This window comes from Schistocerca gregaria, chromosome 11 (genome assembly GCF_023897955.1).
Source record: "Schistocerca gregaria isolate iqSchGreg1 chromosome 11, iqSchGreg1.2, whole genome shotgun sequence".
Taxonomy (NCBI): domain Eukaryota; kingdom Metazoa; phylum Arthropoda; class Insecta; order Orthoptera; family Acrididae; genus Schistocerca; species Schistocerca gregaria.
Genome location: NC_064930.1, coordinates 23,482,752 through 23,507,627, shown reverse-complemented (window position 1 = coordinate 23,507,627; position 24,876 = coordinate 23,482,752).

Here is a 24,876-nt window from a genome sequence, read left to right as displayed (position 1 = left end):
CCTGCTCAAATGTAGGGTTTCGCAGGGATCGAATGAAGGGTAGAGCCATGGGTCGTAACACATCTGAAATGTAACGTCCACTGTTCAAAGTGCTGTCAATGCGACCAAGAGGTGACCGAGACGCGTAAACAACAGGACCCCGTACCATCACGCCGGGTGATACGCCAGTATGGCAATGACGAATACACGCTTCCAATGTCCGTTCACCGCGATGTCTCCAAACACGGATGCGACCATCGTGATGCAGTAAACAGAATCTGGATTCATCCCAAAAAATGACGTTTTGCCACTCGTGCACCCAGGTTCGTCGTCGAGTACACTATCGCAGACGCTCCTGTCTGTGATGCAGCGTCAAGTGTAACCTCAGCTACGGTCTCCGAGCTGATAGTCCGTGCTGCTGCAAACGTCGTCGAACTGTTCCTGCAGATGGTTGTTGTCTTGCAAATGTCCCCATCTGTTGACTCAGGGATCGAGACGTGGCTGCACGATCCGTTACAGCCATGCGGATAAGATGCCTGTCATCTCGACTGCTAGTGATACGAGGCCGTTGGGATCCAGCACGGCGTTCCGTATTACCATCCAGAACACACCGATTCCATATTCTGCTAATAGTCATTGGATCTCGACCAACGCGAGAAGCAATGTCGCGATACGATAAACCGCAATCGCGATAGGCTACAATCCGACCTGTATCAAAGTCGGAAACGTGATGGTCCGCATTTCTCTTCCTTACACGATGCATCACATCAACGTTTCACCAGGCAACGCCGGTAAACTGCTGTTTGTGTATGAGAAATCGGTTGGAAAGTTTCCTCATGTCAGCACGTTGTAGGTGTCGCCACCGGCGCCAACCTTGTGTGAATGCTCTGAAAAGCTAATCATTTGCATATTACAGCATCTTCTTCGTGTCGGTTAAATTTAGCGTCTGTAGCTCGTCAGCTTCGTGGTGCAGCAATTTTAATGGCCAGTAGTGTTTGGTATAAGCTCCTAAAAAAAGTACTTACTTTTCGCGGATCGAAGGAAGAAGTTAATAGGTTGAACCGTTTTTATTTTATACTGCACGCGGTTTTAACAAATCGCTTCTAAAGAAAAATCTGTTTGGCGAAAACTTTTTTGTGTATTATTAGTTCAATTTGCGTAAAAACTACATGATATTGTATATAGTTTTGATGTCGCTGAACACAAATCTCAAGTTAGATTTCCAAAATTCAAAATTGCTAATCCCGTGGGGAGGACCAGAAATTATGTTGTGATCAATTTTGACCAAAAACAGAGTTTTCGTAGCTTACTTTTAGTCTGCAATTCCAGGACCGTACATCAACCCTTCCTGAAACTCGAACTGTTCCCGGAGAGCAATTTCCTCTTTCTGCGTGGCGAGAAAACCCGATGTGCCCGAGCTGTATATGCTGCCTTCGACAGCCTGCAGAGTTTTGTTCTCCAGATTTTTCGTCGAACAAGTTTTGCATGTGGACTGCAGTATAAACAACTTAACAAAATGAAATAATAAGCTTTACGATTACGCTGAATGGGTGTCTCACCTATGGAATGAGAACTGAACTCGAGTTGTGTTGCGTGTTGTAAGTGCAAGTGGTGTGCTTGCTCTGTGTTGTTGTTAGCAAAACTTTACACAAATTGATTGGGCAATGTAACTCCCAATACCAATAAAGAAATACAGTCACTGCGAATTCAGCCCCTTAGGCATTCAATCATCTGTCCCTGTTCAAAACCGATAACTTTGGTCCCTGTGCACACAACGTAAGAATTAAATTGTCTTACCTCTAGAGCAGCAACGGAGTAACGCGATATATTCCGGTCTCTCATGAAAAAGAATAAATGCTAGATACAGGCTCAGCAGTGTGCAATGTTGGCCATAATACTTTGAAATGCACATGTAAATCTTTTGGCTGATAAACGAGAACATTTAAGAAAATAGAACTTCTTTAAAAAATATATTACCTGGACTGGGAGGCGGTGGTGATTACGCAAAATTATATTGCAAATTAAGTTTGCCTTTTCGGAAACATCTGACAATTGAAGTTACATTACATGTCAAGTGCCGATATTTTTATTTTATATATTTTTTCACAATTTTGGGGAAATAATAGAGGTTGTTCTTTTGAAATTGCAGTAGAACATAATTTTGCTTTCACTGTGCGAAAGAGATCTTGCTCTTTCTCTTTGAAGGTTTCCAGCAAGTATAGCTGGCACAAAAGAATAAGTCCGATTGTAACGCCATCTGCGTTAAATAACAATTTGTAGCGCAACCAGTGTGCTATTTCTTCATGTCAGCATTCTTAAAATAACAGTTGCTGGAAACGATGAACAAAAATCTAAATGACAAGACTGGCCTTTGCGGTTGGCGGACACGCGAGAGGGGAAACGCTGACGTAATCGGCGCTCGGCGCTACCGACACAATCTGCAACGTTTAGCTGTCGACACAACAGCTGCTAGGTCGCTGGCGTTGGCATAAATGAGGAAACGGGGAAATCGACATGAAGTGTTCCGGACAGCTCCGATATGTGCCGAAACCGATGGACACCTTTTGTTGTGCCACTTACACGCAGTTACCAAGCGTGAAAGTGCAGACATGTCCTTTGAGTTGTTGCTCTGAAGAGGATAGGCAGGATCCCACTTGGTTCACGTACAGAAAATGTTAATCAATACTTAAGTATACAGCCCTAAGGCTAGGCGGAATTTGAGTCGCGTACAGCACGTGTGACGTGACACGACACTGCAGCGGGACACGCACGTGCTGCACGGGTCGCGCGGGTGCAGCGCGCCCTGCGACGCCTACACCGTACTCCTTCACTGAAGATACATCACTTCTGCCTTACTTGCAGCTTTATACGTCAGCATCGCGGCGAAGTGCCCATCGCCTCGCTAATGACAATTCTCATTGTGATGCACACATTTTAATAAGACACTAAGCAAAACTCAAAAAAGTTTGCAACGAAAATTTGGGGTCGCTGTGATTTTGCGTTTGGTGCGTATTACACCATATGTTGGTGCGTATAAAATTTAGATAACATGCTGAATTTTTGTTTAGACTTGGGAGGAGGTCTCTATCTGCTTCCGATCTCGAGAAAATGGATCCCATGTAGCGCGCTCACTTCCGATCTCACGCCCACGAGAATGAAATACTCGCAACGTCTCTCATATCTCCTAAACCGCTCGAGACATCGAAAGTTTGGCGAATGATGGCACACAAGGAGGAGAGTGTTTTGCCAATTCTTAAACACACGGAACTTTCTTATCTATGGCGATATATCACTACTTATACTTCCCTTTTTATTTATTTCACTTCAGTGACTGTAATTTTTTAAGAGTTATCGATAGCTTTCGAAACAACAGCTTCCTAGTACGAAAATAAATATGAAATTTCTTCTTTTATGTTACTGCAAACCGACACTATGAGATTCTTCGTAAGCTATTGAGCTCTGTGATTGCCAATTACTTGTTTAATGAGGCACTCCGTTTCGGAATTCTGTCTTAATAGCTGCTGTGAGATGAGTTTGGCAAAATACACTGTTACAAAGGAAGTACAATTAAACCAGTCTACATCTACATCTACATCCATACTCCGCAAGCCACCTGACGGTGTGTGGCGGAGGGTACCCTGAGTACCTCTATCGGTTCTCTCTTCTATTCCAGTCTCGTATTGTACGTGGAAAGAAGGATTGTCGGTATGCTTCTGTGTGGGCTCTAATCTCTCTGATTTTATCCTCATGGTCTCTTCGCGAGATATACGTAGGAGGCACCAATATACTGCTTGACTCTTCGGTGAAGGTATGTTCTCGAAACTTTAACAAAAGCCCGTACCGAGCTACTGAGCGTCTCTCCTGCACAGTCTTCCACTGGAGTTTATCTATCATCTCCGTAACGCTTCCGCGATTACTAAATGATCCTGTAACGAAGCGCGCTGCTCTCCGTCGGATCTTCTCTCTCTCTTCTATCAACCCTATCTGGTGCGGATCCCACACTGCTGAGCAGTACTCAAGCAATGGGCGAACAAACGTACTGTAACCTACTTCCTTTGTTGTCGGATTGCATTTCCTTAGGATTCTTCCAATGAATCTCAGTCTGGCATCTGCTTTACCGACGATCAACTTTATATGATCATTCCATTTTAAATCACTCCTAATGCGTACTCCCAGATAATTTATGGAATTAACTGCTTCCAGTTGCTGACCTGCTATTTTGTAGCTAAATGATAAGGGACCTATCTTTCTATGTATTCGCATCACATTACACTTGTCTACATTGAGATTCAATTGCCATTCCGTGCACCATGCGTCAATTCGCTGCAGATCCTCCTGCATTTCAGTACAATTTTCCATTGTTGCAACCTCTCGATACACCACAGCATCATCTGCAAAAAGCCTCAGTGAACTTCGGATGTCATCCACCAGGTCATTTATGTATATTGTGAATAGCAACGGTCCTACGACACTCCCCCTGCGGCACACCTGAAATCACTCTTACTTCGGAAGACTTCACTCCATTGAGAATGACATGCTGCGTTCTGTTATCTAGGAACTCCTCAATCCAATCACACAATTGATCTGATAGTCCGTATTCTCTTACTTTGTTCATTAAACGACTGTGGGGAACTGTGTCAAACGCCGTGCGTAAGTCAAGAAACACGGCATCTACCTGTGAACCCGTGTCTAGGGCCCACTGAGTCTCGTGGACGAATAGCGCGAGCTGGGTTTCACACGACCGTCTTTTTCGAAACCCATGCTGATTCCTACAGAGTAGATTTCTAGTCTCCAGAAAAGACATTATACTCGAATATAATACGTGTTCCAAAATTCTACAACTGATCGACGTTAGAGATATAGGTCTATAGTTCTGCACATCTGTTCGACGTCCCTTCTTGAAAACTGGGATGACCTGTGCCCTTTTCCAATCCTTTGGAACGCTTCGCTCTTCTAGAGACCTACGGTACACCGCTGCAAGAAGGGGGGCAAGTTCCTTCGCGTACTCTGTGTAAAACCGAACTGGTATCCCATCAGGACCAGCGGCCTTTCCTCTTTTGAGCGATTTTAATTGTTTCTCTATCCCTCTGTCGTCTATTCCGATATCTACCATTTTGTCAACTGTGCGACAATCTAGAGAAGGAAGCACAGTGCAGTCTTCCTCTGTGAAACAGCTTTGGAAGAAGACATTTAGTATTTCGGCCTTTAGTCTGTCATCCTCTGTTTCAGTACCATTTTGGTCACAGAGTGTCTGGACATTTTGTTTTGATCCACCTACCGCTTTGACATAGGACCAAAATTTCTTAGGATTTTCTGCCAAGTCAGTACATAGAACTTTACTTTCGAATTCATTGAAAGCCTCTCGCATAGCCCTCCTCACACTACATTTCGCTTCGCGTAATTTTTGTCTGTCTGCAAGGCTTTGGCTATGTTTATGTTTGCTGTGAAGTTCCCTTTGCTTCCGCAGCAGTTTTCTAACTCGATTGTTGTACCACGGTGGCTCTTTCCCATCTCTTACGATCTTGCTTGGCACATACTCATCTAACACATTTATACGATGGTTTTGAACTTTGTCCACTGATCCTCAACACTATCTGTACTTGAGACAAAACTTTTGTGTTGAGCCGTCAGGTACTCTGTAATCTGCTTTTTGTCACTTTTGCTAAACAGATAAATCTTCCTACCTTTTTTAATATTTCTATTTACGGCTGAAGTCATCGATGCAGTAACCGCTTTATGATCGCTGATTCCCTGTTCTGCATTAACTAATTCAAATAGTTCGGGTTTGTTTGTCACCAGAAGGTCTAATATGTTATCCCCACGAGTCGGTTCTCTGTTCAACTGCTCAAGGTAGTTCTGGGACAAAGCACTCAAAAATATTTCACTGGATTCTTTGTCCCTGCCACCCGTTATGAACGTTTGAGTCTCCCAGTCTATATCCGGCAAATTAAAATCTCCACCCAGAACTATAACATGGTGGGGAAATCTACTCGAAATATTTTCCAAATTATTCTTCAGGTGCTCAGCCACAACAGCCGCTGAGCCCGGGGGCCTATAGAGACATCCAATTACCATGTCTGAGCCTGCTTTAGCCGTGACCTTCACCCAAATCATTGCACATTTCGGATCTCCGTCAATTTCTTTCGATACTATTGCACTTCTTATCGCTATAAACACGCCTCCCCCTTCACTGTCCAGCCTGTCTCTGCGGTATACATTCCAATCTGAGTTTAGGATTTCATTACTGTTTACATGTGGTTTCAGTCAACTTTCTGTCCCTAGTACTATATGGGCGTTGTGACCGTTTATTAATGAGAGCAGTTCTGGGACCTTTCTATAGACGCTCCTCCAGTTTACTATTAGCACATTAATATTGTTATTCCCTGTTGCATTTTGCCTACTCCTGCCTTGCCGCGTCTCAGGAGGCGTCTTGTCGGGCCTAGGGAGGGAATTTTCTAACCTAAAAAACCCCCATGTGCACTCCACACGTACTCCGCTACCCTTGTAGCCTCTTCCGGCGTGTAGTGCACACCTGACCTATTCAGGGGGACCCTACATTTCTCCACCCGATAGCGGAGGTCGAGAAATTTGCACCCCAGCTGTCCGCAGAATCGTCTAGAGCCTCTGGTTTAAGCCTTCCACTCGGCTCCAAACCAGAGGACCGCGATCGGTTCTGGGAACGATACTACAAATAGTTAGCTCTGATTTCACCCCGCGAGCGAGGCTTTCCGCCTTCACCAACTCCGCCAACCGCCTGTACGAACTGAGGATGACCTCTGAAGCCAGACGGCACGAGTCATTGGTGCAGACACGAGCAACAATTTGCAGTCGGGTGCACCCAGCGCCGCCGGTAGGGCCTCCTCCACATCTCGGATGAGACCCCCCGGCAAGCAGACAGAGTGAACACTGGCCTTTCCGCTATTTCCCTAAGGGGCTCCATCACCCGCCTAACGTTGGAGCTCCCAATAACTAATAAACCCCTCCCCCCGTGTGCCTGCTCGTACCTTGCTGAAGGAGAGACCACATGTCCACTGACAGGCAGAGCGGGCGATGCCACACTGCCAGCCTCCACATTGACCCTCCGCCTCGTGCGCAGCGAACGCCGCTGAACCCGCCACTCCCCTTGGGGAGAGGGTGGCCCAACCGCGCCCGGTTGTCTCGACAGCAGGGACAGTGGGTGAAGCATGTAACACCTGGGGTGTACCTTGCGACGCACCAGACTCCCCACTGCCGCTACACTCCGAGGCAGCAGCCTGAAGACGGCTGACCGCGGCCATCAACACGCTCAGCTGTTCGCGAACAGTGGCCAGCTCCTCCTGCGTCCGTACACAGCAGTCACACATCCTATCCATACTAAAGAATCAATTTACTGAAGAGACTTAATCAACTTTTAACTAGACTGAAATATGGCCGTTACTCACAAACGGTTATGCTTCTTCGAATGAGTAAAATTAACAACGTACACAAAAATAGATTGCCAACTCTGTTGGAATTTTGGTGGAATCCACGTAACACATCGTATTTTTAACACTGTGCGACTAGAATGGAAACTTACCAAAGGATTTTATTCCTTCTCTTGATCTGAGCAGAATTAAAGTGATGACGAGCGTTCCTTCATGCGGAATGATAGGCACGTGCCAGATACTGGTTACTCACCTAAGACTTGACAAACTCAAAATGTGTGATCGCGAAGAAAATAGTTGTTATAGATAAAAATAAACAACTGACCTGTCGCACAACACAATGGTCAGTGTATTGTCAGCAGCGGAAGATAATAGGCGTGACAAGGAATGCACAAGCTGCCTTGTGAGTTGGACTTCGAAAAGCATTATCATGAAAGTAATAGATCTGCCTTTGTCATCTGTACATTTCAACATATTAAATATATCTAATCATAACACTTTTTAGGACATTCCTACTTTCGTAATAATACCGATCATTTTCTTCATTTGTGTAGCCCGTTGTATAATTAGTTTATTAATGCTGATAATGTGCATGCAACAATTGAAATGCTCTTTCTCATCAAGGCGAACAAATTAAAAGATTGTTATTTGTGACTGCTTTTCGAATGTTTCCAGTTTGTAGTGGAAATGTGATGTTCACATGCATGTACCACAGTGTGTCGTATTACATTATTACATCCATATCAGAGTAATCACAGTGAGACTTCTATACTTCAGATCTTGGACGCTTTTTACCAGGAGCACAAAGGGATCACAATTGTGGATATTATGCCTTTCTAAACTTTTGTAACTTTCCTACACTCGAATTCCAGTCACCCATTACTATTAAATTTTCGTCTCCCTTCACTATCTGAATAACTTCTTTTATTTCAACGTACATTTCTTCAATTTCTTCGTCATCTGCAGAGCTAGTTAGCATATAAACTTGTACTACTGTAGTAGGTGTGGGCTTCGTATCTATCTTGGCCACAATAATGCGTTCACTATGCTGTTTGTAGTAGCTTACCCGCATTCCTATTTTCCTATTCATTATTAAACCTACTCCTGCATTACCCCTATTTGATTTTGTGTTTATAACCCTGTAGTCACCTGACCGGAAGTCTTCTTCCTCCTGCCACCGAACTTCACTAATTCCCACTATATCTAACTTTAACCTATCCATTTCCCTTTTTAAATTTTCTAACCTACCTGCCCGATTAAGGGATCTGACATTCCACGCTCCGATCCGTAGAACGCCAGTTTTCTTTCTCCTGATAACGACATCCTCCTGAGTAGTCCCCGCCCGGAGATCCGAATGGGGGACTATTTTACCTCCGGAATATTTTACCCAAGAGGATGCCATCATCATTTAATCATACAGTAAAGCTGCATGTCCTCGGGAAAAATTACGGCTGTAGTTTCCCCTTGCTTTCAGCCGTTCGCAGTACCAGCACAGCAAGGCCGTTTTGGTTAATGTTGCAAGGCCAGATCAGTCAATCATCCAGACTGTTGCCCCTGCAACTACTGAAAAGGCTGCTGCCCCTCTTCAGGAACCACACGTTTGTCTGGCCTCTCAACAGATACCCCTCCGTTGTGGTTGCACCTACGGTACGGCCATCTGTATCGCTGAGGCACGCAAGCCTCCCCACCAACGGCAAGGTCCATGGTTCATTGGGGGGGGATTACTCGGTTATTAGTGAAAAATAAAAAGACATCTGTTATTTCCTATATCAAACAAATTGCGAAAAATACCGGTTATTCAGAACTGAAATACCAGTAAATGTTTTAACCGGCCTGTTTCTGCTATCCCTCGCTATAGTTTCTGGTAATATGGGAGATATGCACTTCGATATAGAATCGCCGCAAAACTGTGCATCACTGCCTTTTTTTCTGGAGAATGTTGGAAAGCAGTTCATTCTTTAAAAACATGCTCTGAAGAACAGGGAGAACAAAAGTGTACGAGACAACGTTCAAAACCGCGGGTCTCTTCTCTTGCAGTCCTTGCTCTAGACCAGTGGGGTAATTACCCTCGGGGGGGGGGGGGGGGGGGGAGCAAAATGGAATTATCTGGGGGTAAAACCTAAGCAGTTTGATTCCGTTTCAGTCACCAAACTTAATTATCTTCAAAAGAGCATTATTATTGTCGCATATCTGTAATACTCTAATACTAATTTTGTATTACAATAATTACTTTTTCTCAACTAGTAACATTAATGCAGTGGACGTTCTGGGTTCCTCACATAGACCACCGACTACACTCATGTGTTGTGCTGGGACTCGTACACCGCTGATGATAAAATTAAGACGTATATGTAACAAATGCTAAATACCTGAAGAAAATGAGTAAAGTGTCAGGCAAATCCAACACCTTCCATGAAAACCCTGACATGATAAGCAAATCCAGTAGTATGTCACATAGCTCCGAATAAATCGTGTCATTAATTTAATCAAAGTAATACGAGTAACGAGTGAGCCAATGGAATACCACAGACTAACACAAGAATGCCTAAATGCATGTCATACCTTCCCACCGTGAGACAGACACAGTTCCGAGGGGAGAAATGAGAACAGAAGCCCAGAGCAGAACCGTGTTAAGCTAGGAGGCCCTACGATAAGGGACGAACTGGACACCCACGTCGCCAGCTAACCACTAGGACAACGTCAGCTGCAAGTTTTTGCGTGAGACTTTTTCGCACCTCTGTTACGTTGCAAACTTTAAAAACATTGCCCCACCACGAAAAGTATAACGTTTCTCATTGGATAGACAGAATGTTTGTAGGCGGAGCTTAAAGTTAACATTGAGACCCTGATTGGTTCGATGAAAACACAGCCAGATAGTCTTTTTTTTTTAACCAACTTCGGTACTAAGGAGAAGTTAGGAGGAGTTAGTTGCTTTGGAGATGGCGAGGTGAGCGGAGCTGTGCTGCCCGCCGCCGCCCTGACGCTGCCTAACCAACGACAAGGCAATGAACGCACGCGATGCCGCATAACAGCGCATAAAGCTTCACTCAGAATGCAGAAGTCTCATCTGTTACACCCCCTTTTTTGCGTAATACTAGTGTCGATCGTAAATGGTGTTCACATTTGCCACTTGAAGTAAAAATCTGAAACGCGATGATTTTTCTGTTATATAGTTATTGAGAAGCCACATGAGCCACTGTAATTTACGACAAGTTAGATAAGTAATTAAAGATAATTGAGGGTCACTGTAGACCATTTTGATAGTTTTCTCTTTTGTGAAACTTAATTTAAACCTAGATTATAGATGTGATATGGCATAGGTCATCCTTCGATCCATTGTAGAACTTGGAAACCCATTCAGGGAACATTCGTTCACATTTTTGTTGAACACAGTTGGTTTTTACCATCCTGTATTAAAACATTTCCTTTTATCAATAGTGCAATTTATAAACAATGTTTTGTGAGCAGAATAAAATTTCCAATGGTAAACTTAACTGCTGTTTCGACGTTATTTTACCAGATAACTAAAACTAGGAAAGCCTTGAACCGCTTCCATTAAATTTAGTTAGTATTAAAATTATTTTACAGGGAGTGCAGTGGAGCTGACACTGAAATCATTAAGTATTTGGTTATATCATCGCTAGTCTCACTGAACTCTTCTGAATTCTACATGTCATATGTGGTCTGGCGTCTACTTACGAGCAACAGGTCCCAGGTTCAAACTAGTCAATTCCCTAAAAAACAAGCTCAGAGCGTCATTGCGCGAAAGTGGTAGGGAGACACGATATAGAACAAACAGACACCACCATGAATGTTAGAAAATGGCAACTCTGCCAGCATGGTAAAATACCATGATTGAAGGTCGACCACATGCCTAACTAGGTCAGAAAAATATCTTGCTGAAAAATTTTTGTAAAAAAAATATTTTTTTTCTAATGTTATACATAGTCGAAAACAGTAGTTGCACCGATAGATAGTAAGGAAGTATTCAATAGAGACATTCTAGCAGAGACAATAGCATAATTAAGTTATGAATTTTAAATATTGTTAGAATTAAGTTTTCTCTCCAATGCAAGCGCACAGGTTCTGACCCAACAAGTAAGTGAATGGTTTGTCAAGTCGTGTGAACAAAAAGTTTATGAAACGCGTGAGATCGTATGAGCGCATGTTGACGCAAAGTAGGGCGTGTGAATTGCTTTTAAAACAGAAAATAAGGGATTCGGAAAGATTAGCAATGGTAGATCGAGACCTTGACCGAATTGACAATGAAAATGGACAGAGAATAGAGGACAGTACAACAGACGATGCAGTATCGCGAGAAATAGGACAGATAACGCACCTTAACGAGCATAATGTACGCCAAGGCATAGAAAACCTAGGCCAGCATACGACAGAGGAGCAGGAAAGTAGAGAGACAGGCGATGAGGATTCTAACTTGTGTCTTGAATACGTAGAACTCATAGTACAAGTAATCAGAGCTCCCTCACCACAGAGTACAAGGAATGCGAGCAGAAACGTGTCACAGCACAGTTCAATGCAATCATTGCGAACCAACACTTGGGCGAAAACACAGAGCGTAGGACGTCGGAAGAAAACGCAATAGGACCCACCAATCTGGCAGAATTATTACAACAAATTACGGAAGCCACGACAAGACAAAATAAAGAAATTGCGAACCAAATTCAAATTCAGAATGCAGAAACCACGAGTCAAATGCGTGAGATTAAAGAACAACACAAAAAAATTCAGTTACACCTAAGTCATATTGAAGACGAGGCAAAAGAATCTCGAGAAGTGATAGGACACTTAATAACAGGTCACAATCAATTGAGAACAGACATTGACAAGGTACAAGTGGACGTACAAACATTGCGTAATGACATTCAGGACGAGATCAAAACATTACGTAACAACACCCACGGAGAAGTCAAGAAAGTAGAGAAACATAAACGAAATTACTAGACAAGCAGCAGGTACAGCGCGTGAAATTGTTGAAAACAGTGTGTTACACAAACGTATCACAAAAGCAGCACTGAAAAGATATGATAACCGCATAGTCAAAATAGAAGCGCAAACGAAGCGACAATTTCAGAAATTGCTAACAGAGTTGTTGCAAACCATTGAAGAGCGTAGTGAACGGGATCGAACAAGCACAGAGTCTGCAACCACATCCGTATCTGTAACAGCACCGGAAAACAAGCAATTAACGAAGATTTTACGCATTTGCGATTCCAATCACAGGCGGAAAGTAACATACGTGAAATCAGTCAGCCTGCACAGCAACAAACACGTTTCGAAATTCTTGATGAACAAACGTCATCACAAACACATGCGGAACTACAAACGTATGTTGCAAGACAGTCTGGATCGTGCAATGAAGCGTCAAGGTTATCCTGACAAGATACCCAACCAATGCCTGACAATGGAAAGCCAGGTCGCGAAGAATACAGTGCAATGCATTCAGCTACACGTTCACAACCGATGCAAGAACATTATTGCGTACCACTCCAACGATACTTCGCAAGGGTAGGCGAAAGTTACAGTGTACAATATCCAATGGATCTACCACAACCGGAAAGAACGACGGGATAAATGATCAGAAACAAAAGTGGCGAAGAATCGCAAATTTCATATGGAACTATGACGAAGTACGACAACGATCATTTCCTCACAGTCAGAAAATTTCAACACTTTTGAGAAGAAAACTCATTACATCCACGAACTTTTATTGATCAATTCCGAGTAGGATTACCAGAACACTGGACGCTAGCACACAAATTAGACTTTATATGTGCACACATGTCAGGAACAGTCGCAGAAACCATGCAGAACGTTGCAGCAACATGCCGATCGTACGAAGATTTCAGAGAGAAGTTTCTCTCGCGATATTGGTCCAGCGAAGCACAGAACAGAGTGAAGTACGAATTATTACAGAACCCATACTTTGAAAATTCAGGAGCGAAGAGTCCCGTGAAATATTTCGAATTAATGGCAAAGAAAAATCAATGCTTAGATGTACCATATAGTGACGGAGTGTTGATTAAATTATGCGCGATGAAGCTACCATTGAAATACCACCAATCATTAGTAGGTCGCGGAGGCAATGACGTCGAAGCGTTTAAAGGTATTCTAAGGGAACCAGAGTTCATATTTTCGGAAGATGACGCAAGAAAAAGACGAAGCGCACGTGAAAACGAAAGCAAAAAGCAGTGGAATCCACAAGACACAGTACGAAGAAACAATAATTACGAACCACGTGATAACTTCGCACCAAGAAACGACAATAGATTTCAACAAGGAACCGGTTATGGATTTAGAAGAGAATATGGCAATAACTGTAACAGGAACGGGAACAACTACAGGTATTACAGAGGGAATAACGACAACCGGAACGGGTACTGGAGAACCAACAGACCGACAAATTATCAACAAAGAAACCACTATCAACAAACTGAACAAGAAAAGCGAATACAGATAGAAGAGGTGGAGGTAAGACCACCAAACCCCAATAAAAGTTCGAATTGACAGCTAAGCGCCCATGACAAAGAAAATGACGCACCGACCCAGGACAATTGCAGCACCTTGAACAGAGAAGTAAAAATCTTATCACGAGAAGAGAAGAAGGAAGAAAGAAATCCGCAGGGACCAGATGAAAACGAAGACAAGAAAATAACAATATCGTGTTGGGACGAAATTAATTGGGAGAACTCTGACGAGGAAGATGAATTACCAGAGGCACGCACAACGAATGTAGGACGAAGAAATGAGTATTGTAGAGCTATTTGAGATGGAAACCAGGGAAAGCGAATTCAATGAGGATAATGCGCTGTCGACAGAAGTTGAAAATAAGTTACAAGTGGGCACACAACCCAACGTATATAATGAAGGAAGTTATGAAGCGATAATTAGAGCATTTAGATGCGATTATGTGGAAGCAGCGACGAAGAAGGAGAAGATAGACGAGGATGAGGAAAAAGTAGAGGATGTAGAACAAAGCGTAAATGAAGGAAGAAATAGAGAAGAGGTAATAAAAGAGAGAGAAGTAGCAGTCGAAGCTTATCCTACAGAAAGTTAGAATTCACAAGGGAAATTCCTAAAAAGACTCATGTATGATTCAGTGGAGGATTCGTTGATGCAAGAAGAACAGAACCAGCCCTTTCAAATTCAACCAATTGTGAAGGCCATGGTAAAGCATATCCCAGTCAATATTGTAATTGATAGCGGAAGTGAACTGACTGCGATCTCAGAAAACTTATTCATGCAGTGTAATGCCAAAGAGGAATTGCCAGTTCTGAAAACACGTAAGGTTAAAGTAAGAGGTCCTATTACAAACAATGCTGCGGAAGTTACGAGACAAACAAGGTTAAATCTTTCGTGGCAAGGTCAAAAGATCGAAGCCAACTTCGTGATTATACCTAAACTAACTGTAGATTTGACTATAGATGCAGATTTTTTAAATGAGAGACGAGCGATAATAGAAATGGGGAAAGGTAGTGTAACATTCGGCAATGTCACGCTTCTCTTTGAGCAAAAGCTAAAATTAGAAGAAATACCAGTTATAAACAAACAATTAAGAATGACGCGAGATAAAGAGGATGAAGAATTAGAATGGTATGCACAAAAGGGGGAATCGCCTCAACTCATGTTAGAAGTCCATAAAGAAATCGACGAAAAATTGCAAGAAGTTCACGGTATTTCGGAACACAGCAAAAGAGAATTACATTGTATTTTACGAGATAAAGCAGAGGTATTTTTACCTAAGACTGGCAGTATTAAACACTTTCAGTACAAGTTTGAAGATTAATTTTATTACTGGTAAATAATCAGCACAATATTGCAAGATTATGTTGCAGATAACATCGTCAGGAGAAAGAAGAATGAAGAGAGAGGAAGGTGGGAAAAAGAAAGTAGTTTAAATAATAACACCAATAGTACCATTGATGAAGGTGAAGGGATAAAGCGTAGATAGTCTAACAGCATGAAATACTGAAATGGTATACACCACGACACTACACAAAAATAAAAAACGAATTTGAGGATTCTTGAGTAGACGTTAAGACTCCAAATATTTCAGAATTGTAACATGGAAAGGGCGCCGAAATTTGTAAAGCTTTTTTAAAAAAGGCACAAAACAATGTAGTTACTAGACATATGTTAGATGATTATAAGTAAAACTTTTTGTAAGAACCATTGTAAAAACTCCAACAAAGACCAGATGCAACGACCCACAAGCTGCAACGCGAGAAGTATCAAGAAAGAAAAGGACGTAATTAGCAAGACACGAGGACAGCGAGACCAACAGAGTGGCCTTCTTGTAGCGAAAGTGGGCAATAAATTTGTCCTCTAGGCGGAACCCTGCTGGGACGCCGAACGCAGAACGCGGGATGGGTCTCGGAGAGCCCCGAATGATCGGAGCGAGCAAAAAACGGCCCGAAGAGAGGACCGCTTTGGCAAGCCACCGCTGGCAAACAATATGTGAAAGTCACACTACTGCTATTAAACAGCACGCTGATGCACGAAACTGAAGAAAACTTCCACAAAGTAAAAATGACGTGCCCAAACAATTTATCAAACTGTTACTAAGAGGAGAACTTCAAAGCGACTAGTTATCAATAAATATTTCCATATCCTGCCCAGAGAAGAACCAAGAAGCAAGTAAGAAGCAGAGGAAAAGCAGGAAGAACAGAAGTTGAAGATTCGCAAGATTGAGACCAAGAAAGAAGATGGGTGAAGAATAGACGACATACCTTCCCAAATCCCTACCCTATTGTAAACTAGTCGTCTGCGAAGTATTACAACGAGAAACGACCGCTTTCAGCGACAAATAACGATGACTATCACGCATACAAAGCCAGTTAACCACGAGATTCTGCACTCACACCTCCATTCCATTATGGGACCTCCACAACAGCAACACACACTTGCAAAGCCAACAAGGAACGACGAACGAAGCTGTGCATCAAATACTTGCCCACATCCATCTCGACCAAGGCCATCACCTTCATGCAAAAACATTCGCCAACCTCATGCTTAAACATTCATAGAATTGTGTGAATGTGTGAAATCAAATTATGTGATGTAGGAATTGTGCAAAAGAAATGTGTGAAAAACTAAATAACTTAAGCACACCAGACAGCTAAGAAACTACAAAATAACAGTCATTGACTATGGACTTAAGTAAAAAATAGACTATTGATAAAAATAAATTATTAGTTCTGAAATGGACAGTATATAAAGAACAGAAGTAAGGCATAATAAACACTAAAACAATATGCCACTTATTTTCTACTCATAAAAATAAATAATAACTATATTTTACTTATTTTCTCCTTATAAAAACAAAGAATAAAAAATTATCTTGTTGGATGTTTTCCCTTTTTTTAAACATTTGTACCATTTGTTAGGATAATATCTCAATACTTGTGTATGTATATTTCTCTGTCAAAGCAATTCTTGGAAATAATTCTTATTTGTTAGTGTAACAATAATGAAATGAGTGTCTAGAAACAAAAACATTTTACTTGTACATGATATTTAGAAAATGTGTTAGACATAGATTTTACTTAATTACTACATTTATAAAAACAATATTTCTAAGAAAATCGATGTTAAAGACTCCTCACTTTAGATAACAAACTTCTTAAAAAACAAACTACACACTTAAATAAAGAAAGAAAATAAATAAAAATTAATAATAGCATAAAATATTCTTCTCTTGTCATTTTTAATTATAATGTGGAAGAATATGAAAAAATAAATTAGTAATACAAACTAGCTTAGAACAGAATAACGTGACTGAGTAGTACGCAACAAAATTTAGATAAATTAGAAACTTTTTGACTGACCTAGACAACGATTCAATCATTGTCTAAATTCAGTGCAAAAATTAAGTTGGAAGGGTGGTGATATGTAAGGTGTCAGGCAAATCCAACACATTCCATGAAAACCCTGACATAATAAGCAAATCCAGTAGTATGTCACATAGCTCCGAATAAATCGTGACATTAAATTAACCAAAGTAATACGAGAAACAAGTGAGCAAATGGAATACCTCACACTAACACAAGAATGCCTAAATGCAAGTCATACCTTCCCACTGTGAGACAGACACAGTTCCGAGGGGAGAAACCAGAACAGAAGCCAAGAGCAGAAACGTGTTAAGCTAGAAGGCCCTGCGATAAGGGATGGACTGGACACCCACGTTGCCAGCTAACCACTAGGACAACGCCAGCTGCAAGTTTTAGCGTGAGACTTTTTTGCGTCTCTGTTACGTTGTAAACTATAAAAACATTGCCCCACCATGAAAAGTATAACGTTTCTCATTGGATAGACAATTTTTATAGGCAGAGCTTAAGGTTAACATTGTGACCCTGATTGGTCAGATGAAAACACAGCCAGATAGTTTTTTTTTTTAAACCAACTTTGGTAAATTGTAGTAAGGAGAAGTTAGGAGGAGTTGCTTCCGAGACGGCGAGGTGAGCGGAGCTGTGCTGCACGCCGCCCCCTGACGAACACCGACAAGGTAATGAACACAGCGATGCCGCATTTTTGAGCGCATAAGGCTTCACTCAGAACTGCAGAAGTCTCATCTGTTACACCCCCTTTTTGCTTAATACTAGTGTCGATCGTCAATTAAATGTCATGGTATTCACATTTGCTACTTGAAGTTAAAATCTGAAACGCGATGATTTTTCTGTTATATAATTATTGAGAAGCCACATCAGCCACTGCAACTTACGACAAGTTAGATAAGTAATTAAAGATAATTGAGGGTCACTGCAGATCATTTTGATAATTTTCTCTTTTATGAAACTTAACTTAAACCTAGATTATAGATGTGATATGGCATAGGTTATCCTTCGATCCATTGTAGAACTTGGAAACCCACTCAGGGAATATTCGTTCACATTTTTGTTGAACACAGTTGGTTTTTATCATCCTGTATTAAAATATTTCCTTTTATGAATAGTGCAACTTATAAACAATGTTTTGTGAGTAGAATAAAATTTCCAATGGTAAACTTAACTGCTTTTTCGACGTTATTTTACCAGCTAACTAAAAATAGGAAAGCCTTGAACCGCTTCCACAAAATTTAGTTAGTATTAAGATTATTTTACAGGGAGAGCAGTGGAGCTGACGCTGAAATCATTAAGTATTTAATTATATCATCGCTAGTCTCAATGAACTCTTCTGAATCCTACATGTCATGTGTGGTCTGGCATCTCCTTAGCAGCAACAGGTCCCAGGTTGAAACTAGTCAATTCCCTAAAAAACACGCTCAGAGCGTCGTTGCGCGAAAGTGGTAGGGAGACACGATATAGAACAAACAGACACCACCATGAACGTTAGAAATGTCTTCCCCAAGTTGTAGATAATGCCTGCCATCGTCCACAAATTGCTTCATCTTTCGCATCGAAACAGATAAATGAAGTAATTGACCACACGACGCAGCAGTAAATAGACAAGGGCTACTATACTTCTGTACACAGTATCATTGCTATCACCATTACTGGTAGCGGCTGTGGTCAGACAGAAAGCACTAACAGCCTGAACTCTTCAAATTACAGGCAGTTCAGCGATTTACGAACAGTAAATATAGTGCACACATTTTAACGTGGTTGATTTTGAATGGGTTTGCAGTGTGCAGGTCAGGCAAGTGGCGCAATGGAGAGGAGCGACGCAGGGGAAGTTTGTTCTGTAACTGGTGCCTGCCCTCACTACGGGCAACCAGCTTTCTTAGCTGAGAAGCAGTTGTGGGTAGCGCTAGCGACGTACCACGAATTGCTTCGCCACTCATTCTACACTGAAGTGCCGAAGACATTGGTATAAACACGCGTTTTCAGTTGCAGACAACTTAAACAGGCAAATACGCCGTTGCGGTCGGCGACGCCTATATAAGACAAGAAGTGTCTGGCGCAGGTGTTAGATCGGCTACTATAATGGAAGGATATCAAGATTTAAGTGAGTCTGGTGTGAATAGTCGGCCTCAGACTTCAAGAAGAATATAATAATTCCAATCCCAAAGAAAGCAGGTGCTGACAGATGTGATAATTACCGAACTATCAGTTTAATAAGCCATGGCTGCAAAACGCTAACGCAAATTCTTTACAGACGAATGGAAAAACTAGTAGAAGCCGACCTTGGGGAAGATCAGTTTGGATTCCGTAGAAATGTTGGAAGACGTGAGGCAATACTGACCTTACGACTTATCTTAGAAGAATGGTTAAGGAAAGGCAAACCTACGTTTCTAGCATTTGTAGACTTAGAGAAAGCTTTTGACAATGTTGACTGGAATACTCTTTTTCAAATTCTAAAGGTGGCAGGGGTAAAATACAGGGAGCGGAAGGCTATTTACAATTTGTACAGAAACCAGATGGCAGTCATAAGAGTCGAGGGGCATGAAAGGGAAGCAGTGGTTGGGAAAGGAGTGAGACAGGGTTGTAGCCTCTCCCCGATGTTATTCAATCTGTATATTGAGCAAGCAGTAAAGGAAACAAAAGAAAAATTTGGAGTAGGTATTAAAATTCATGGAGACGAAGTAAAAACTTTGAGGTTTGCCGATGACATTGTAATTCTGTCAGAGACAGCAACGGACCTGGAAGAGCAGTTGAACGGAATGGACAGTGTCTTGAAAGGAGGATATAAGATGAACACCAACAAAAGCAAAACGAGGATAATGGAATGTAGTCAATATAAATCGGGTGATGCTGAGGGAATTAGATTAGGAAATGAGACACTTAAAGTAGTAAAGGAGATTTGGCATTTAGGAAGTAAAATAACTGATGATGGTCGAAGTAGAGAGGATATAAAATGTAGACTGGCAATGGCCAGGAAAGCGTTTCTGAAGAAGAGAAATTTGTTAACACCGAGTATAGATTTATGTATCAGGAAGTCGTTTCTGAAAGTATTTGTATGGAGTGTAGCCATGTATGGAAGTGAAACATGGACGATAAATAGTTTGGACAAGAAGAGAATAGAAGCTTTCGAAATGTAGTGCTACAGAAGAATGCTGATGATTACATGGGTAGATCTCGGAACTAATGAGGAAGTATTGAATAGGATTGGGGAGAAGAGAAGTTTGTGGCACAACTTGACCAGAAGAAGGGATCGGTTGGTAGGACATGTTCAGAGGCATCAAGGGATCACTAATTTAGCATTGGAGGGCAGCGTGGAGGGCAAGAATCGTAGAGGGAGACCGAGAGATGAGTACACTAAGCAGATTCAGAAGGATGTAGGTTGCAGTAGGTACTGGGAGATGAAGAAGCTTGCACAGCATAGAGTAGCATGGAGAGCTGCATCAAACCAGTCTCAGGACTGAAGACCACAGCAACAGCCGGCCGCACGAACTATGGGACACAGTATCTCCAAGATGGCGATGAAGTGGGGATTTTCCCCAACGACCATTTCACGGGTGTACCATGAATATAATGTACATTTACATCTACATCTACATCTACATTCATCAAGGAATAGAAAATCAACTGGAATCACTCAACAGAGGAAAGTCCACTGGACCTGACGGGATACCAATTCGATTCTACACAGAGTATGCGAAACAACTTGCCCCCCTTCCAACAGCCATGTACCGCAAGTCTCTAGATGAACGGAAGGTTCCAAATGATTGGAAAAGAGCACAGGTAGTCCCAGTCTTCAAGAAGGGTCGTCGAGCAGATACGCAAAACTATAGACCTATATCTCCGACTTCGATCGGTTGTAGGATTTTAAAACACGTTTTTTGCTCGAGTATCATGGCGTTTTTGGAAACCCAGAATCTACTCTGTAGGAATCAACATGGATTCCGGAAACAGTGATCGTGTGAGTCTTAACTCGCTTTATTTGTTCATGAGACCCAGAAAATATTAGTTGCCGGCTCCCAGGTAGATGCTATTTTCCTTGACTTCCGGAAGGCGTTCGATACAGTTCCGCACTGTCGCCTGATAAACAAAGCCTACGGAATATCAGACCAGCTGTGTGGCTGGATTGAAGAGTTTTTAGCAAACAGAACACACCATGTTGTTCTCAATGGAGAGACGTCTACAGACGCTAAAGTAACCTCTGGCGTGACACAGGGGTGTGTTGTGGGACCATTGCTTTTCACAATATATATAAATGACCTAGTAGATAGTGTCGGAAGTTCCGTGCGGCTTTTCGCCGATGATGTTGTAGTATACAGAGAAGTTGCAGCATTAGAAAATTGTAGCAAAATGCAGGAAGATCTGCAGCGGATAGGTACTTGGTGCAGGGAGTGGCAACTGACCCTTAACATAGACCAATGTAAGGTATTGCGAATACATAGAAAGAAGGATCCTTTATTGTATGATTATATGATACCGGAACAAACACTGGTAGCAGTTACTTCTGTAAAATATCTGGGAGTATGCGTGCGGAACGATTTGAAGTGGAATGATCATATAAAATTAATTGTCGGTAAGGCGGGTACCAGGTTGATATACATTGGGAGAGTCCTTAGAAAATATAGTCCATCAACAAAGGAGGTGGCTTATAAAACACTCGTTCGACCTATACTCGAGTATTGCTCATGAGTGTGGGATCAGTACCAGATCGGGTTGACGGAGGAGATAGAGAAGATCCAAAGAAGAGCGGCGCGTTTCGTAACAGGGTCATTTGGTAACCGTGATATCGTGACGGAGATGTTTAGCAGACTCGAGTGGCAGACTCTGCAAGAGAGGCGCTCTTCATCGCGGTGTAGATTGCTCGCCAGGTTTTGGGAGGGTGCGTTTCTGCATGAGGTATCGAATATATTGCTTCCCCCTACTTATACCTCCCGAGGAGATCACGAATGTAAAATTAGAGAGATTCGAGCGCGCACGGAGGCTTTCAGACAGTCGTTCGTCCGGCGAACCGTACGAGACTGGAACAGGAAAGGGAGGTAATGACAGTGACACATGAAGTGCCCTCTGCCACACACCGTTGTGTAGCTTGCGGAGTATAAATGTAGATGTAGATTATAATGTATTGCCCCTGCAAGAACACAGAAGTACCGCAACACGACATGGCATAGAGTCGACTAATGTCTGAAGCAGTGCTGGGGGGAACTGACTCCATCAACCCCCAGGGTTGAGTGCCAGGGGGTGGAGGTCTCTTCTGAACAGCACTTTTGCGAGGCATCCGAGGTATGCTCAATACTGTTCATGTCTGGGTAGTATGGTGACCAGCAGAAGTGTTCAAACTCAGAAGAATGTTCCTGGAGCATCTCTGTAGCAATTCTGGACGTGTGGGGTGTCGCATTGTGCTGCCGGAATTGCGCAAGTTCGTCGGAATGCACAGCGGACATGAACGGACGTAGGTGATCAGACAGGATGCTTCTGTATTTCTCACCTGTCAGAGTCGTATCTAGACTTACCAGGCGTTTCATGTCACTCCAACTACACACGTCCCACACCATTACAGAGCCTCCACCTGCTGACATACAGGGTCCATGGATTATTCTTGGAGTTGTCTCCGTAACCGCACACGTCCATCCGCTCGATACAATTTGGAACGAGGCTCGTCCGAGCAGGCAACCAGTTTCCAGTCATCAACAGTCCAATGTCGGTGTCCACGGGTCCAGGCGAGGCGTAAAACTTTGTGTCGTGACGTCACCAAGTGTACACGAGTGTGCCTGCGGCTCCGAAAGCCCATATCGATGATGTTTAGCTGAATGGTTCGCACGCTGACACTTGTTGATGACCCAGCACTGAAATCTGCAGCAGTTTGAGGGAGGGCCGCACTTGTGCCACGTTCAACGATTGTCTTCAGTCGTCGTCGGTCTCGTTGTCGCAGGATCTTTTTCCGGCCGCGGAAATGTCGGAGATTTGATGTTTTACCGGATTCCTGACATTCACGCTACACCCGTGAAATGGTCGTACGGGAACATCTCCACTGCATCGCTACCTCGGAGATACTGTGTCCCATCGCTCGTGCGCCGACTATAACACCACGTTCACACGCACTTAAACCTTCATAGGCTGCCATTGCAGCAGCAGTAACCGATATAAGCACTGCGCCAGACACTTGTTGTCTTACACAGGCGTTGCCGACCGCAGCGCCGTTTTCTGCATGTTTACGTATCTCTGTATTTCAATACGCATGTCTGTAGCAGTTTCTTTGACGCTTCAGTGTATGACGCACCAGTTGTCGAGATGTGTGCTTTATGTAATTTAAAGAAAGTTTTGGAAAGACATTACGTCGATCATCAAGTGCTTAAAAATGCTATAATGACAATGAAATCGTCTCTTTCCGAAACATTATGTGCTTTCAAATTAAATACGGCACACGTGTAGGCAAATGGAGCGTAAAAAAAAAAACCCATGGTTCAAATGGCTCTGAGCACTATCGGACTTAACATCTGTGGTCATCAGTCCCCTAGAACTTAGAACTACTTAAACCATTATTGGCCATTGTCTCTTTTTTGGGACGCGTATATTTTACTTATTTCTATGTAAGCAAAGGAGCTTTTAGCCATTATTGTTGCACCTGTAGGTTCAACTAACTGCTATAATGCCTGTAAATGTAAAATAAATAACTTTGTTCTAATCACTTCAAGTCAGGAAAATTATAAATTTGCCGATTTTTTGCTCTCGCACTTGGCAGCACTGTATGTCTGCTGGTAGTTCCTGGACGACAATGAGCTGTGATTTAGTTGCCTGGGCGTGTTTGTTATGAACATACGGATGTCAGTGTAAGATTAAGTATACTTCAGATTTTTTCAAGTAAGTGCAGTATCGATATATTTTATGCGTCCCAATAATGGGACAACGTCATGTTACACCATCATTTATTGTTGATGTGCCCTATTCTTGTATACACCTATTATACGTAGAAGAACTGGATTTTACGTTCTTTATTCTGCTTTTTTCCATATTCTATTGGAATTTTACGATTCCAACATGATAAAAACATGCCGATTTGACTTCCATTTGAAGAAATTCTGGCAGAACCAGAGAACCATCGAGAGAGTGTTGATGAAGATGATGACGTAGAATTGGCGATTATTCCACCCTATGCAGATGTAATAACAGATGAAGAAGACATTAACGATAATGTACTGAACAATAAGTCTGCTGTACAAGATTTAGCCGGTACTTTAGAGCTCATAACCAGCTGAGATGAAGCTAATGCTGCAGTTGTACCTCCAGAAGCCAAAAGAAGGAAAGCGTTAGGAGATGGAGCAGAATGTGGCACGTTTGTTGGTGAACACGACAAGTGTTTTGCTTCAGTTCATACTGAATAGACATTCAATAATATTAAAACATTATTTATTGTTTATGTTGTTTCTTACAATATTATGCATGGAGAATAAGGTTGTGAATTTTGATAGCACATTTTGGCCAATGCCCCAAAACTGGGACGGTCTGTAGCTTTTGTTCTAATAAGCTGAAAATTTTCAAAACAGCTTTTTACTCAATTAATCACTCAATGTAACGTATTTATGTATAAAAGTTTGCAAATATGACCCCATTGAGTTTTGGCCAGTAATGGGTTAAGCATAACT